The sequence below is a fragment of the Drosophila suzukii genome, unplaced genomic scaffold (genome assembly GCF_043229965.1).
Source record: "Drosophila suzukii unplaced genomic scaffold, CBGP_Dsuzu_IsoJpt1.0 scf_4, whole genome shotgun sequence".
In the NCBI taxonomy this organism is placed as follows: Eukaryota; Metazoa; Arthropoda; class Insecta; order Diptera; family Drosophilidae; genus Drosophila; species Drosophila suzukii.
Genome location: NW_027255927.1, coordinates 1277457 through 1295687, shown reverse-complemented (window position 1 = coordinate 1295687; position 18231 = coordinate 1277457).

Here is an 18231-nt window from a genome sequence, read left to right as displayed (position 1 = left end):
ATGATTCCATTGAGATGGTCAAAGATCTTTTCGCTCGGTGCCACTATGAGCTGGCTGATACTTAGTATACCGGCTTCTTTTTCAATCCTTTGAAAGAAGTCGAGAATTCCATTGGTCTATATATCGCTAACATAAATTCTTGCTATAATTTTTTTCCCATGCTTTAGTAAGCATAGTGAATCTGTTATTCGCAAGGTCACTACTTTACGTACCTCGTCACTTACAATGACTTTGCATACGTTGGGCTGATAAGCTTTATTTGGAGTTTGCCTAGGCATACCTTTTTTTTCTTTTCTTTTCCTGCGCAGGAATTTTTCTGTTTACTTTGGTTTCTGGTAGTGACTCTCAGAATTTTATTATTCGTTTAAATATTTTGAGCTCGGGCTTGTCATTGAAAATAAGTAAGTTAATGGCCTATGGTCTGTTTTGACTGTGATATGTCTTCCATAAATATATGGTCGAAAATAATTTATCGCCCAGTGGATAGCTGCTAACTCTTGTTCAGTTGTATTTTTGTTGCTTTCTCCTTTTGTAAATGATCTTGATGCATAGGGTACTAGTAGCTGGGTGATATTGTAATCTTAGGTAAGAGCGGCTTTACACGCTTGTTTGCTTTCATCTGTTGTTATACAAAATTCTTTATTAAAATCTGTATATTGCAGTAGTGTGGGTTTCATCAATCATTTTAAGGTATTCGAATGCGTTTTGATATTTATCTGTGGATTCAAGCTTAACATTCTTTTTACATAATCTAGTTATGTGACGTGAGTAATCAGAGAATGTTTAATAAAACGACTGTAGTAATTTCAAAATGCAAAGAATCTTCTAGCGCTGTCTGCGTCCGTTGGGACTGGGTATTTTTTTATTACATCGTATTTCTCACTGTCTGGCAAAATACCTTAGTAAGATTTTTATACCCGTTACTCGTAGAGTAAAAGGGTATACTAGATTCGTCGGAAAGTATGTAACAGGCAGAAGGAAGCGTTTCCGACCCCATAAAGTATATATATTCTTGATCAGGATCACTAGCCGAGTCGATCTAGCCATGTCCGTCTGTCCGTCTGTCCGTCTGTCCGTCTGTCCGTCTGTCCGTCTGTCCGTCTGTCCGTCTGACCGTCTGTCCGTCTGTCCGTCTGTCTGTCCGGATGAACGCTGAGATCTCGGAAACTATGAGAGTTAGGCTATTGAGATTTGGCGTACAGGTTCCTGAGCTTCTTACGCAGCGCAAGTTTGTTTCAGTAGACTGCCACGCCCACTCTAACGCCCACAAACCGCCCAAAACTGAAACTCCTACAGTTTTGATGCTAGATAGAAAATTTTAACTGAAATGTATTGTTCTCATCAATACCTATTGATTGACCTAAAAAAAAGTTTGCCACGCCCACTTTAACGCCCACAAACCGCGAAAACCTGTGACGCCCACAATTTGGATGCTAGATGAAAAATTTTAACTGAAATGTATTGGTGTCGTCAATACCTATCGATTGATCCAAAAATAAATTTGCCACGCCCACTCTAACGCCCATAACGCTTAAATCTGTCTACCGCCGGTAGGTGGCGCATTTTAATTTCGCTTTGCTGCTTGCATATCTCCATTTCCCTTTGAGTAACGGGTATCTGATAGTCGAGGTACTCGACTATAGCGTTCTTCCTTGTTAATAATGTGTTCTTCTGAACAACCGATGACAATTAGGTCATCCATATACAAGAATGCCTGGGAAGGTTCGATAACCGAAAATACAGTTGGCATCATTCTTTGGAAATAATTTGGCGCTATTTTTAAACCATAAGGTAATCGCGTGAAGTGATAGGAGCCATTGCTGGTGGAAAAGGACGTTATATTTCTAGACGTTTCTTCGAGTTCTATTTGATGAAATCCTGACAATAGATCTAGACATGAAAAGTATTTAGCTCTACCTAATTGGTCAAGAATATCGTCTATTCTTGGTAGTGAAAATTGATCTGATACATTTTTTTTTGTTAATTTCCAGAGATTGAATCCATACGGCTTTGTGGGATCGGCATTGCGGAGCATATCAGCAAAGTTTTCACTCTTCGTTCTAAGCAAAAGTTTTTTAAGATCGTCCTCAGCACGACGATATTCTCTTTTGTCAGCAGGGTCTCGAGAACGCATAAATCTGCGACGCAACGCCCTTTTAAGCCTCACCAAATCCAGGACCTCAGGTTTTAAAAGGGCATGAGGTGGATCAGATAGGATGACCAACGCAGATAATCTCCGATGAAAACCTCGGTATCGCACGGAGGCAGCCGACAGCCAGAGGAAATGTAGGTCTGTGTAGTAACTTGGGGAGCTTGGGCAATCATATCCGTGATCTCAGCACCAGATCTTTTGTAATTAGCTTAGAGCAATTTGGGAAGCTGTTAGTGCCATTTTGACGTTTGCACGGGTGACCCTTTTTTCGGGGCGACGAAGCCTTAGCGTTTAGTTCGGGTGTGGGCGGATCAACGAATATGCCTGGGACTACTGCAGGTGCAATAGACAACTTGTTGTTATCACTTCCAACGCACATGCCATAAAGTGGACCTATTTGGGTAATTAATTTTAATACGGATAAGGTACGGTGATAAAGGAGTTTGTATATCACCCTTGAAAAAAACATTGGTACTTATCCTTTTTGGTATATGTATGTATATGTATAATTTGGACCGAGTTCGGTATTTTTGAATACTGGTTTTTTTTGCTTTTGAAATAATTTGAGGGGAAAAAATACCCATTATTTATTATTAATGTTATAGACCCCGATGGATTAGTAGTATTGTTTTGCCTTTAGTAAAGCTTCTGATTGAAAAAAATACCAAAATATACCAAGGTTATGTTAGATCTAGGTTATTTTGTGAAACCTAAAAAAAAAACTTTTAAAATTTACGTACTTTAAAGTTAAATCAATGCAAAACATGTTAAACTTAAGGTAGCACTTATCTGACTTTGTTTTGGTCAATAAATATAAGTTCTTATCACAAAACTAATTAAAATTGTCTGCTTGATTGAACTTGTTTTATTTTCGCTGTTGGCGCTTGCCCCTGCCCCTATACACTTTATAAAGCGAAACATATCCGACTAAAATATTTTTAATCCTTAAGTCAAAACACAACATTAATTTTTTTAAAATGTTAATATTAAAATGTTTTAAATATTTAAATATATATAACGGACTACATTTCTGTAACAAACTAAAACATTACATTGTAAGAGTACTGTTTAACACATAAACATAACATTATAAGTAAATTCAAATAATTAAATTTTATAAAACAATATTTTTTTTTTTTCGAAACACAATATTGCTCATAAAATATTAGGGCATTTACATGTGGCTGCGCCACAAAACGTTTTCCGCTAAAATTTTGATCGCAAGCCAAACATAGCGGAGAGACGCAAAAAAAAATGGATCGGCCGAAATTTGTCTCTGAGAGCGCAGATTGCAGGCACATTATAAGACAGAGAGAGAGAGAACCCCCGAATATATGTCTCTCTTGTTGTGCGACCGTCGACGGGGTGATGGGAACAGAGCGGGAGAGCGGTGCAATGGGATAGCGGTGCCGTGGTCCAGATTCGGTGGGATTGAACATTCCGCCCCCCTTGCAATCGCTAGCGTTGCAAAAAGGGACGGAGATCTGGCCAGTCGTCTACGCCTCATGTTTGCGTACAGACTCCGGAGAGGATCCACACAAACACCGTCCATGTGGAAGCCCGGCTGCATAACCTTAGGGTAGACGTCAATGCCAAGGATCAGGGAGATGGTTGCTGGCCGATGAAACCGCTCTCACTGAGCGCACGGATAGGAGTGCGGATCCGTCCGTTTGGCTTGATCTTAAGGACCACCTCCAGCTTGATCGCCTCGTCGACCTCCGACCAAATTGTCGCTCTCATCTCCCACGTTGGTTGTCGGCAAGGATGAATTATGACGATGGATATCACCGAAACGTCAATTTTCTGTGGGAACTTCTTCTTTTTTTGTTGTTATTTGGTTGCGCTTGTGGAGCTCGTTAAGGTACTCGTTCTTCCATCAAGTACGGAATTGGTGATGGAGGGCCTTTAAGTGTTGCTACCGGTTTATAATAGATTTGGATTCTCCCTTTACTTCGGGTTCCACAATGGACAGAAGGGTCCGCCGACAAGAAAGTGACCTGGTATCAACGCTAGCAGCCAGACAAGCCTCGGTTTTTGCTACTAAAAGTATACATTCTCGTAGCTGGGGACTTGTAGAACAAAGTCTTGAAGCTCTTGACACCAGCTTCCCACAGGGTTCCCATATGGGGTGCCCCAGGCGCAATAAATTGCCAGTTGAGCTGCTGATGACTATACGCATCAGTTACAGACTCCTTAACGGCTTGCAGAAAGTCTCGGGAAAGAAAGGCTAAAGCGCCGACGAAGGTCTTTCCATTGTCGGACTGGACTTGGCGAGGACACCGGAAAAAATTTTTCACGCGTTAAGTCGGATGTAGGCTTTAGATGGATGGCCTTTGTAGAAAAACAGACGAATACCAACACATACCCCTTTGTGAAAGGACAAGCTATTCCGGTGTAATTTATTATATCAAAAGGACCCGCGTAGTCCGTCCCTGTGTACGTAAATGAACGGGAAAAAGGCAGCAGCTCTTTCAAAAAACTTTCCATCATCTGGACTTGCTATTTTTTTTTTGGATAACGCAAACCCTGCAGGAGTTAGTCACCGGCCTCACCAAGTTCTTTATTCTCGGAATCCAATATCTGGAGTGAGTGAAACCTACCACTAACTGGTTACCACCATGTAATTTAATAAGATGCGTAAACTTTATCAGAAGTTGCGGGAGTGAAATTTAATATGGTAGGATCATGGGATGTCGTTCATATAAAGCAAACTTTCGGAGGCCGTTACGTGGCAGCATGCACTAATTAGCCATTTTGGTCTAGGAAGGTGTTCAGGGAGAGAATCGAACTTGCCGCGGGCACAGAACGCTTCTGACTCAAGCAGCGTTGTTCTTGAGAAAAATACCTGCGTTATAATTGTCTTTCTTTAATAATATTAAGCTATCCAGTTAAGTCTGCTTGCCGGTCCAATTAGTTCTGTCTTCCGATCGCTGCTCCGACACCCGCCAGAGCTCTGTGAGTGACCGTCCCGGCGTCGACGTCGGCGTCAGCGTCAGCGGCCGGCTGAAGTTTTGCCGACCTTGCAGTTCTCACCGTGCTCCACTTGCACAGTGAGCGGTCCCGTGCAGGCCGGCGGATGTCGCTGTACTGAATCGGCACGGGGTGCGGGGGGCAGATAGGTCGGTGCCCGGCCGGCGCATGTTGCCGTGCTGAGTCGGCATCGCGGCGGGGGGAAGGTGAAGTCGGCCGGTCAGCCCTCTCCTATTTATTAGACGGGCTGCCAGCCCTCTGTTGTTAACTCTTCCCCCTCCGAAGATCTGCGTCCCGCAGATCAGCAACTCTTCGCGGGGGCCGCACCGGTGGTGTGGTTATTTTTCTCCACACGATGTATAGTAATAAGGCGACAACGAGGGTCATCACTGCTTCTGTTAGGATTGAGAATAGAAAATTGTTAGATACTGTCGACAGCTTTCTTAAATTCTGCAGGCTAAAATCATGAACATATTTTAGTGACAGCTAGTATCCAGGGGCGGATACTTTGCTCAGTACGGCCGGCATGGCCATCACATGCGTTGTCGAGTAGCTGCTGTAAGACATGTTCCCGATGTGGACGGTCTCGTTATCGTACTGAACTATAAACGATCCCAGTAGATGGCGTTTCCCTGAGTCCGCTACGACCGTTCCGTTGAAGTTCGTCAGGAACAGAGTGCCGTCGTCAACCAACTCCAATATCTCTTGGTCGTTTCTCAGGTGATCGCAGAAGGCGTGTCCTCCTTTTAGGAGCCTGGGGATACAGCTCGCCTCGTCTAGTTTCCCTAAGTTTTTTTTTCTGACAAACAGTCGTATTTCCGATGGAGAGGCAGTTTCCCAATACTGCATAGGTTTCCTGGGGGTCCATCGCCATCCTGTTATATTCCAGCACTACTTGTTTACTCTCCGTAATCGTGGGATAAAGTAGCATGAGCTTGTACTTGGTGTCCACGACCTTGGGTAATGCCAGCACGTATAACAGGCAGGTTCCGTTAGTTAGGATCGATGGTTCCGCGAACTCCACCGCTTCCACCACATTTTGATATGGCAGGCTGCGGGTTTCTGCTAGAAGGGTTTCCACCTCTTTTTGGCCCAAGAGATTCGTGTTTACTACGGACGCCTTTGCCAGTTGACAGGCTCGTCGGTGTGCCGACGTCATTCTTGTAATGCCATTGGTAGCTTTTTCCAGGTAGTGGCATATCAGCGAAGCGACTCTGGTGTCGGTGACCACTGATGTTTCTTCGGTGGTCTTGTCAATTATATTTTGTATCTGCTTTAGGTCAATTACATGGGCGAGTTTGAACATTCCATTAACGCGCCATTCCACACCTTGTTGAAGTGGGGACGACCGGCGTATCATATTTGAAGATGTGAAGAGCAGTTGCGACTTGAACAATCGCCATACTTGGGAGAGAGACGTTACCCATTTTTGTTTCTTTAGTATTTAATCTTAGTGTAGTATTTTATATTTTTGTTAGTTGTTATTACTTAACTAAATATTTTTAGTTTTATGTTTTTCTGTTTTTAATCTAAGTATAGGATTTTTGCCTTTTATATATTTTGGTTTGGCTGTTACTAATTTTGTTATTTATTTTTGATTATTGTATTTTTTTAATTTTTTCCTTTATTTGTTCCTTTAAGGATTTGTAAAACATTTTCTTTTACTTTTGATATGGGAAAGATTTTTCCTGATCTAGTTTTGACCGTGACCCTACTTTCTACCTCCTCTGGTTTGAATCGATTTTTCTCCTAACTCTTCATCTGCTTTATTGAGCCTATCGGTTGACATTTTTTGTTTATCTAGGAGTAACCCCCTTATGTCTTCCTGCGTCTGTTCTTTATTCTATTGAGGAAGATATCGACTGGTTTGCGGTTCGTCACCGAATGGATAGAGTTGTTATATCTGTCTACGTCAATAAAAACCAACTCGGTTACCTTCAGGTTACGGTTGTCGTTTTTCAGACACCGGTATATTTCAAGGAAGGTTGAGTGGAATCTTTCAACCTGGCCGTTCACTTCACTCTTCTGAGAGGGTGTGTAATAAACGGTTATTCTGAGGGATTGTAAGTAATTGAGCACTGTGGGGCAGAGTAGACCCCTTTCGTTGTCTGAGACTATTGTTTCTGGTGCTGTGAAATAGTGCAGGACTTCGGTTAGCTTCTCGCGGAGATGGACTACGGACTTTGATTCAATCGGGAAAAGTTTGGCAAATTTTGAGAATTTATCGATGTAACTCAGGAATTTGAGACTCTCGATCGTAAAAAGGCCAATGTGCAGGATTTCGCATGGGTAATTAAGGATAGGGGTTAATTGCAGTTCCGGCTTGGCCGGGTGTCTATCATATTTAAACATTTTACAGGCCCGGCAGGAAGAGACCAACGACCTAATGCGGCTGGCCATTCTGGGGAAATAAAATTTTTCCAAGATCTATAACTTCATCTCTTACGGATTTCTGTGGGCTCTAGTATGCTCCGTATTTATTATTCTAATCGTCTCTTCTTCGCCCGCTACATCGGTTACCAACCTTTGCGTAATGCGAAGTTTGTACCCCGGGAGGTTCTCCCAGCTGTGTCGGCATTGAGCTAATTTACGTTCGAGGTGATGCGGGAAAGAGCGTCAGCAACCACATTGGATTTGCCCAGTTTGTAAATAAGCCCGCAGTTGTATTCTTCTATGCGCGCTTTCCAGCGTTTCAGCTTAGCATAATAGTTCCGATTGCCTAATAAAAAGGTTAGGGGTTGGTGGTCGGTATAAATTTTAATTGACGTGGCGCCATAGAGTTAGGATCTTAAATTATCAAGGGCCCATACTATCGCTAGCATTTCTTTCTCGTTTACTGCGTAGCTCTCCTCTGTATTGTTCAGAGACCGCGAAATATAGGCGATTGGGCGGTCTTTCCCGTCGTCGCTTTGAGAAAGAACGGCTCCTATGGCATAATTAAAAGCATCGGTTGTCAAATGGAAAGGCTTACTAAAGTCTGGGAATGCCAAAACTTCTGAAGAGGCAAGGATGGTTTTCAAGTCGTCGATGGCTTTCTCGCCTTCTTCGTCAAGTGAAATTGAAATATTCTTGGATTGAGATGCCTTGAACTGGGCATGTTCTCCCCTCGTGAGGTTCGTCAGAGGTTTCGCGACTTTAGCGTAGTCGCAGATAAATTTCCTATAATAAGAGGTCATTCCTAGGAAACTTTTAAGTTCCTTCAAATTCGTGGGTGAAGGCATTTCTTTTATGGCTCTGACCTTCTTTTCATCTGCGCGGATCCTAGCCGTTACCACATAACCCAGAAATTCAACCTGGGTGCGCAAAAACTGTGTCTTTTCCAAATTCACTTGTAACTTGGCCTGCCTCAATTTTTCAAATACGGCGCGAAGGTTACGCCAGTGGGACTCGTAGTCTTTACTAAAGACAATAATATCGTCGATGTATACGTAGCAAATTTTACCGATGTGCTCTCGTAATACGTCCTCGATCATTCTTTGGAAAATGGCCGGGGCGTTTTTCAACCCGAATGGCAGGCGCAGAAACTCATGTTTCCCGTTCAGGGTAGAAAATGCCGTTTTAGGTATGTCGGATTCCTTCATGTGAATTTGGTGGAACCCGGACGTTAAGTCAAGAGTGGTGAATAGTTTTGCCTCCCCCAGACTGGACAAGGTAGATGTTATATCAGGGATTGGGTAGGTGTCGGAGATGGTGTCTGCGTTGAGACGTTTGAAATCTATCACCATTCGGTATTGTTTTTCTCCGTTTGGCTTTGGTTTTTTTGGGACTACCCATATCGGTCTATTGTAGGGGCTTTTGGAGGGTCTAATTATTCCCTCGCGCAGGAGCTCGTCGACCGGGTTTTCCACTTCCCCCATCATGTTCGCGGGGTAAGGGTAGCTTTTTGAATATATGGGTTCCTGGGTACTTGTTCGTATTTCAGCCCGAACACTTGTGTCCACGGCCTCGCCTGGCGAGAGTGGATCAAAAATCGTAGAGAATTCGGAAATCAGGGATCCGAGGCATTCCTTCACTTCTACTGGGTGTTCACTGTCGATTAGGGAATGGACACCTAAGGAAGGCATGGCAAGTAGCGGAATTTTTACTCCTGGTGTTATTGTTAAAGAATCATTTTTCCTATCAATACCTGCTTTAAGGGACTTTAAGGTGTCGTCCCCAATAATGCCATGGAAGGCAGTTAAACCTGGGAGAACAAAGAAGGTGAACGGCGAGTTATTACCTATGGGTCTGAAGAATGGTCCGGTCAGTTGATGCGTTATTTTAATCTCCCCTCCAGCGGATTGAACCGGGAAGGGTTTCGACAAGGGCTTGCATCCCTCGGCTATCTGGGGGCTAATGAAGTTCTTATTCGCGCCAGTGTCTATCAGAAACTGCAGCTCAGCCCCATCATTCACGCCATAATCTATGTATGGAACGCTAGAGAGGCGTCGGCCATAAAATTTACCGCCCCGGTACTACCAGCCTCCGTGTGAGGTTGGTGGCCTGCCTGATTGTCGGGTAAGGCTTCATCGTAGTAAGACTCACTGACGGATTTTTCTTCATGCTGGCTCAAAACGGCCTCACCCGAGGATGGGGCAGCATTTAACTGATACAATCTTTGGGATTTCCGGAAAGGGTAAAGGTTAGATGAGGTGCTGGGGCTGCGCTTAACGCTCGGATTATCGTTACCCTGGTTTGAGCGATAGGAGTGGCCGGACTGGTGGGGCTTCATTTTGATTGCTCGGGGATTTGAATATCTGTGCGGGGGCTGATAATTCCTGCCTGCGTCCTGATACTGGTATTGGTTATTATAAGAAGAGTAGTTAGGTTGGGGCCAAGAGTACTTTTGGCGGTAAGGCTGAGGGGATGAAAACTTACTAGGGTATGTGACATGATTCATTGAGGTCAGATTCTGTAACTCTAAACAGCTTGCGTAGGCCTCTGGCAAACTCTTTGGGCCGCGAATTACTAGTAGCTTAGAGAGGTCACCGCTCAGACCTCTGATAAAAACATCCAAGGCTCTGTCCCTATAGGTTTCGACGAGCGCACAAAGAATTTCCGGGTTCTGGTTACCGTTTTGATGAGCATTTATTCCCGAGTAAAATGCTTCCATAGTCTTCGTCCCCTGAGTCATTTGCCCCATCCATTCCAGTGTGCGCAGATCCCGCTTATCGGCGTAATGGAGCATTAGGACGCGTTTCGTCTCGGGCCAGTCGTCTTCTGCCACGTTGTATGACAAAAGGGTCGTCTCGGCATTACCCCTAATCTTTTGCCTAATGCTAACGACTATAGAGCGATAGAGAGGTCTTTCTTTGAATATTTCGTAATCGTTCAGAATGGCCTCCGCTCTACCCATCCAAAGGTCGTAGCCACCAGCTTCGCCCTGGAACACCTGCAATTCTTTTACACAATCTGGCAATCTAGCTATCTCTTTTAACTCGTACTCCGTACGGGCGGCAGTCAAGGGCTTTGATTGGGGAGCAACTTCGTTAACCTTTTCTCGAGCCTCCTCTAGGCTCACTACCTTGTCACTAACTTTTTTCACATCCTCACTAACATCGACCATCTGGCCAAGCAACAAGGCCAAGGTTGCCTCAAATTTAGTAAGAGCTGCCTTCATTTCCTCCATGTTAAAAAATCGATTCAAGGTTTTGGGGTTTTTAAGTAACAACGGGGTGACGGTTAAGATTTTAATTGGATAAGTTTTTATTTAATAAATTCGTAAGGCGGAAATCTGGTTTGGCCTTGGAGCCTTTCAGCTTTTTACTTGGGCTCGGATTAGTTGGTGAGGCAACTTAATTAATTTGAACAGCCGCTCAGATATAAAAGTTGCCTCCGATCCTGAATCTAACAGGGCACGAGCTTTAAAACTCAAACCCCAAGTGGCAGATGTATTTGGTCTTGATCTGGGTCTCGGAGAAGGATTTGAAGGCGATGAGGAGAAGTTGCCTATGTGTTGTAGGGTGTGATGGCGTAAAGCAACTATGAGTGATTTAGCAACCACGCAGTTGATGCCCTCATGCGAACCAGATCAGACACAGCTGCTTTCTCTTTATACATGCCGACTTCTCGTCGACCGTCATCTGTAGAAATCGTGCACACGTGCGGACAGGACGGTTTTCCTTCTTACAAAGGTCACATCCTTCGGGCTTGGGTGAATTTCGGACATTTTTAACGCCGTAAGGCAACCCTGGATAGCGATTTGAAGTTCACGGCTAACTGACCCAGATTCCTGATTAACAGACTGCACATTGAAAAGACTTTTTAACTGATTATTTACTAACAATCGCTTGTTTTCGAAACGCTCAATTAGGTTAGCGCAGGCTGAGCGAAAGCCATCGTTGGTAAGGGGAAGCTCGAAACTATGTTGTGTGCATCGCCACTTGTTTTTCCATTCACGTGTTACAGTTTTTCGACCGTCGTCAGCCTTAGGTTATTTATATAAAAGGCCGTAAACAGATCCCTAAAGGTCGACCAACGCAGGGCTATCATATCCACAATCTGAGCACCAGATCTTTTGTAATTTGTTTAGAGCAGTTTGGGAAGCTGCTAGTGTCATTTTGAAGTTTGCTCGGGTGACCCATTTTCGGGGCGACGAAGACTTGGCGTTTACTTCGGGTGTGGGCGGATCTATGGATTTACCTGGGACTACTGCAGGTGGAATAGACAACATGTTGTTATCACTTCCAACGGAAATGCCAAAAATTGACCTTAGAACGAATAGAAATTAGAGCACGGACCGATTTGGATACTTTTATTTAATTTTAATTCGGATTAGAAACGGCAATAAGAGTTTGCATATCACCATTGGAAAATTTTTGTGTATAGTGTACTGTGGTATAACTTGGACCGAGTTTGGTATTTTTGAGTGCTGGTATTATTTTTGATTTGAAATAACTTGAGGTGGAAAAAATACCAAGTATGTATTATAGACCCCGACAGAGATTATTTTGCCTTTACTTAAACTTCTGATTGTAGAAAAAATACCAAAATATACCAAGGTTAGGTTAGACCTACTATTTTGTGAAAACCAAAAAACACATTTAAAATTTAACTCTAGATAGAACTTACCTGACTTTGATTTGGTCAATATATTTCAGTTTTTATAACAAAATTAATAGGTTTCGGTGCGTACAATTTAAATTGTCTGCTTCCCTTTCAAAGTAAACTTGATTAAATTTGTTTTATTTTCGCTGTTGGCTCGTGCCTATGCCCCTATACCCTTTTTAACGCGAAACTTATCCGACTATGACATTTTAAATCCTTAAGGCATCGGTTGGACCGCAAATTAAATATTTTCGAATCCTCGAATTTTAATTTTTATTTTTTTAAACAAAAAATTATTTTATTATTACAAATTGGCGATCGCACTGAAGATGCTGTGATTAATGTGGTGTGCGTCTTGTGAAAGAGAAACGGGAGAGGAAGCACTGAAATTTTGACAAGGATTGTAAGGCCCTTATATTTTTCTCCATAAGATATACACGTGTAGAAAAGAGAAGGGAAAAAGTCAGTTTAACTCGCTGCTGCGGAAAGTGGGACCGTACAGGCAAATCGATTCAGATTTCCAGTGTTAGTCGATTTTTATACTTAGCGTTTCCGGATTTTTTTGAGAATGTAATGCATTTGAGCTCCATTAACGCATTTTTAAGGAATAGGCTAACGATCGCTCAACTATGTCGGCAGAGACGTCGGCAGAGCGGCGGTCGACGCTTATGGATAAATGTTTATATATATGTAAGGCTGACGGAGGGTCGCCGCGGAAGAGAGGGGTACTATGTTCACTTGGAGACAGAGCGATCGCGCATGGCAATTATGCTAACTCTGCAATATCCAGTCCAAGTGCACTCAACAGCGGTCATATTACCTAGCACTTGAGGAACTGCTTGGGTCGCAGATTTGAATGTAAGTATTGTGGCCAAGTGCTACAATGTGTTTGAACCTATATAAATGCATAACACTGAGTACAGTGTGCACTCGATATGTGATCATACTATATCTCCCTCCTTTTAAAAAATAACGTAATTCTATGAATTTATTTTCTCAGAATATGTATATAAAGGATAAAGGAACATATTTTTTTTTTTTTTTTTTATATTATTTTTTTTTTTGATTCAGAATGTATCCTTTTTTTTTATATATATATATTCTGTCTATTATAGTTATGGTTCTTATTTTATGTATGGCCATACGTGATATATACATACCGTTAGTCGTAAAGTAAAAGGTTATACTTGATTAGTCGGAAACTATGTAACAGGCAGAGGGAAGCGTTTCCGACTCCATAAAGTATATACAGTGGCTCGCAGCTTATTTCGTGCAGCTACCTAAAAAAAGTTATAGTCGTTATCTCTGCTAAACTAAGAAAGATATCAGAAAAATTTAAGTGCAGTATATTAACAGGGAATATTAACATGTTTATTGAATGAAAGCGATTTTCTTAAGTTTTCAGCAGATTGCAGTAAATTCTCCTTTAAAATGTTGAGGTACATGTTGGTGTCCATGATGCCATCAATGAAAATGAGGTTGTTCACGCCAGAGGCTGCCATACAGGTCGAAACCATGACGTGACCCCCGCCATGTTTGACCGTAGGTTTCAGGTGCATGTTCTCCAACTTTGTACTTGGTCGCCGCCACACAAATTGTCGTCCATCTGAACCAATGTTAAATTTTAACTCCTCAGCAAAGATAACGTCAACCCAGAACGAAATTGGTAAAAGTATGTGCTCCTTTGTAAACTTTAGCCGAGCAGCAATATTTGTCTTACTAGTAAATGGCTTCTTTCGTGCTACTCAACTATTGAAGTTATTATCGTGAAGCACACGACGCACCGTATCAGGACTACACTTCTTCCCCATTTCGTCCTCGACCTCTGCAGCTATTTTTGGAGCCGATAGCTTGAAGTTTTCCTTAATTTTCCGGACAATACGATGACAATTCATGATCATTAAAAATTTTATTTGGACCTTTTCGGCCTTTATCTACAATGCGGTTCTCTCGGACAAACCTTTGGATGATGTACTGTACTGTACTGGGGCTTAGGGCAATGGTAACGATGGTTACTGCGTTGCCGGACCACAGGTGATGCGGAACTGCGTTGAGGTTGAGCTAACGAAGGTTAGCTGCTAGTGGAGATAGTGTATTACGAGCCCTATTCCCAGAGGTAGGAAGTAGACCCGCGGAGTTATGAGATGCGTTGATAACTGATTTATTCTTCATTTGGTACATGTTTATATACTACTTGGAAGACGGAAGTTTAGTGTAATGATTAGTGAAGTACGCTATATTCTAAAGTAGGTAGGTAGGTCAGGGAGTTTTGATTATGGTAGCAGTTTGTGTAGTTGGCTCGGCAGACGCTGCAAATTGTGCTGACTGCATTGGCCGGTCAGAGTGCCGTTGGGTCGGTGAGACGGTGATTTAGTGAAACATATAACATGCTGATCAGCAATTCTCTTATGCAGTGGGTGCTACTGTGCGCCTGGTACTGTTCCCAACTTGGCTACTGCTTGATTTGTTGGGTGTGGTCATGTTGAGTACCTTTGGGTACGAACATTCTCCCCCCCATTGATGGGTACCCTCAATTAAGTCGTGATGTCGCTCAGCCCCTGACCGAACTGTATAGGAAGCACCTAACAAATCATTGACCAAGGTGGATTTTTCTTTCAACTGCGGTTTATGTTTGTGATTGAGGCCCTTCACATCTTCTTGATGCTGCTTAACACTCCCCTTTGCGATAAAATTGACATTACCGTGGGGACTGAAATTGTGCCCTCGTAGAACTTGATCATTTGGCACGTCTATGGTATGTGGACGTTCTGCAACAAAACTAAGATATTTCTTGGTTAAGTTTAGAAATGTTGAACCAAAGTCAGCCTTCTTGTAGGTTTTAAATTGATGAGAAGTCGGTTCTATATTCATCGGACTTTTATCTTTCGTTGGCTCCTGCAAAATCCCCTCTGCCTTCTACCAGAATAGGCTTGATTTCCGTACCAGATGAGGCTTCTTTATTGAGATAACCTGTGATTACATAACCAAGCCTAGTGCCTTGTGCCAAAGGTTTATTAGGTCCTAGTTCAAGACGTTCACCGGTAATTACACGAGAAAATACTTTAACCCCTAAAGTTAGGTCAATGGGTCCTGGTTGCCGAAAGTCAGGATCTGCTAACGGCAGTCCCTCGGGAATATTAAGATCGGTTGTAATCGGTACTGACGGTTGGTCTGTAATGACTGTGGGCATAATAAATACCTCTAATAGTTTTTCAAACCCTGATGTACATGATGAGAGCTTTAGTGTTGATCTAATTGCTGTTGATATCTTTCCTCCGATTCCAGATATTTCAATCGGTGACCTTTCCTTAAGAGATAGCAGATCTGCCATTCTTCTTGAGATAAGATTCACCTGTGATCCACCATCTATTACAGCGCGACATGTTTGTAATTGACCGTTTGGCCCTTGTTATGAGACCTTGGCGGTCGCGAGCAGAGTATATCCTCCTACGTCGTCGTAGCCTGCAATGGTTACTGCGCCGGCCACTGGATTGCTAGTCGGTCCTTGGTGTAACAGTGAATGATGCCGTTGCTGGCAGACTCGACAAGTGGTCGGTGATCCACAGTTTTCAACCTTATGAGCTGTAGACAAACAATTTGTGCATGCTCCTACTTGAATAATGGCTTGACGCCGTGCTTTGGGGTCCATTTCCTGGATACGGCTACATGCTCTAAGATTATGTTGTCCTAGGTGACAAATCTTACAGCTTTCTTCGTTGTGAACTGACTGATGGCGGAGTGTTGCTGTAGGTTGAGCGCTTATCGTCTCCAGCATGCAAGAGCGCCGCTCAATAAACGTCAGTACACTCCATTACGTTGGAATTTCCGTTGGTGCATCCGCTGAATTCTTCAGAGCAGCTAGAGACTGCTGGTCTAGTTTTCTTCTGATAATAAAACACAGGATTGGATCCTAGGATTTTTTGGTGACATCGAGGTTTTGGAGAATACTCATTGAGTTTTTGATAGAGTCATGTAAGACCCTTAGTTGGCGCGATGAGCCGTCTATACGTCTATGGTCAATAATTTTTGCTATGGCGGCGAATACTAGTATTTTCCCGTTCTGGTACCTGGCCTTCAACCGCAACCAGGTGTCGTCATAGCCACCCTGTGAGAAGGCTGTGTCTGTCAAGACGTTCCTCGCTTCACCACGAAGCGAACTCTGTAGAATATGTAGTTTTTGACTGGCCGAATATGGTTTGTTATGTACCAATTCCACAAAGAGATCATGGAACCGTGGCCAGTCTAGATACTCGCCGTTGAACTCTGGAATGCTAATTGGCGGAAGTGCCAAGTTTAGGCTCATTGGCGCGTCGTTTTCTCGTAGCAGGTTCATTTCGTATTCCTCGTATAATGTGTGGAATTGGGCTAGCTCTGCTTCTGCCAGAGCTGCGGCCCCAGGTGTGCTATCCAATTCGTCGTGGGCTTGCCTCAGTAACGCCCAATGAAGATGCAGGTGCCTTTGTAAGGCTGGGGTGACAGTTGGGGCGTTCGAGGCTAATGTTGATGATGACTCCAATTCGTTGCATCTTCCCTGATCACCGTGTCAATTGCGGAATCTCCTTTGACTTGATCTTTTGTTGTGAACTTGATGTTGGCCGAAGTTCGTCTGGGGGCCTTCGGAAGCCCGCTTCCAGTCGGCATGTTGTCCAGAAAGATATTCTGATATTTTTCGACCAGCTCTTTAAGTGCTACTATGTGAAGAGTACTCACTTCCAGTGGGTAGTGCCGCTTGCTGGACTTCTTCGTCTAGGTCGCAAAACTTCCGCCAGAGATCGTTTAACTGATTTAGCTTACCGGAATAATAGCCGTCTCCGTGGCGTCGGTCGGCAGAATCCTTGCCATAATTCTTAATGAGCTGTTGGATTTTCCCTTGCAGGTCGTTTTGTGTGTCTAGTAATCGATTGTGTAAATCGATTCTTGTGTGACTTGTTTCCTCAATGAATGAAACTTCCGGGTCACACCGCGGGACAAAGGGGTAATGAGCATTTGTCGCTGGCACGGGGACGCTTTGCTGGCAGAACGATCGCGTCGCGGCAATGGTAACGATGGTTACTGCGTTGCCGGACCACAGGCGATGCGGAACTGCGTTGAGGTTGAGCTAACGTAGGTTAGCTGCTAGTGGAGATAGTGTACTACGAGCCCTATTCCCAGAGTTAGGAAGTAGAACCGCAGAGTTATGAGATGCGTTGATAACTGATTTATTCTTCATTTGGTACATGTTTATATACTTCTTGGAAGACGGAAGCTTAGTGTAATGATTAGTGAAGTACGCTATATTCTAAAGTAGGTAGGTAGGTCAGGGAGTTTTGATTATGGTAGCAGTTTGTGTAGTTGGCTCGGCAGACGCTGCAAATTGTGCTGACTGCATTGGCCGGTCAGTGTGCCGTTGAGTCGGTGAAACGGTGAGTTAGTGAGACATATAACATGCTGATCAGCAATTCTCTTATGCAGTGGGTGCTACTGTGCGCCTGGTACTGTTCCCAACTTGGCTACTGCTTGATTTGTTGGGTGTTGTCATGTTGAGTACCTTTGGGTACGAACAAATAATAAAATCTGCGATTTTTAGGATACATGTTCAATTTTTTTACTTTAAACATACTGCACGAAATAAGCTGCGGCATGGAAAAAGCCTGTACATTTTGTTTTTATTAAATTACTTTTTTGTTTTTATGATTAAGAAAATCGCTTTCGTTCAATAAACATGCTAATATTCCCTATTAATGTACTGTATTTAAATTTTTCTGATATCCTTTTCAGTTTAGCAGGAATAACGACTAGAACTTTGTTTTAGGTAACTGCACGCAATAAGCTGCGAGCCACTGTATATTCTTGATATAGATCAAGATCTAGCCATGTCCGTCTGTCTGTCCGTCCGGATGAACCCCGAGATCCCGGAAACTATTAAAGCTAGGCTATTGAGATTTGGCATGCAGATTCCTAAGCTTCTTACGCAGCGCAAGTTTGTTCCAGCAGCGTCCCACGCCCAATTTAACGCCCACAAACCGCCCACAAAAATTGTAACTATGAACGCGGATATATCGGAAAATATCAAAGATAGAGAATTGGGACTTCAGATTTAGATT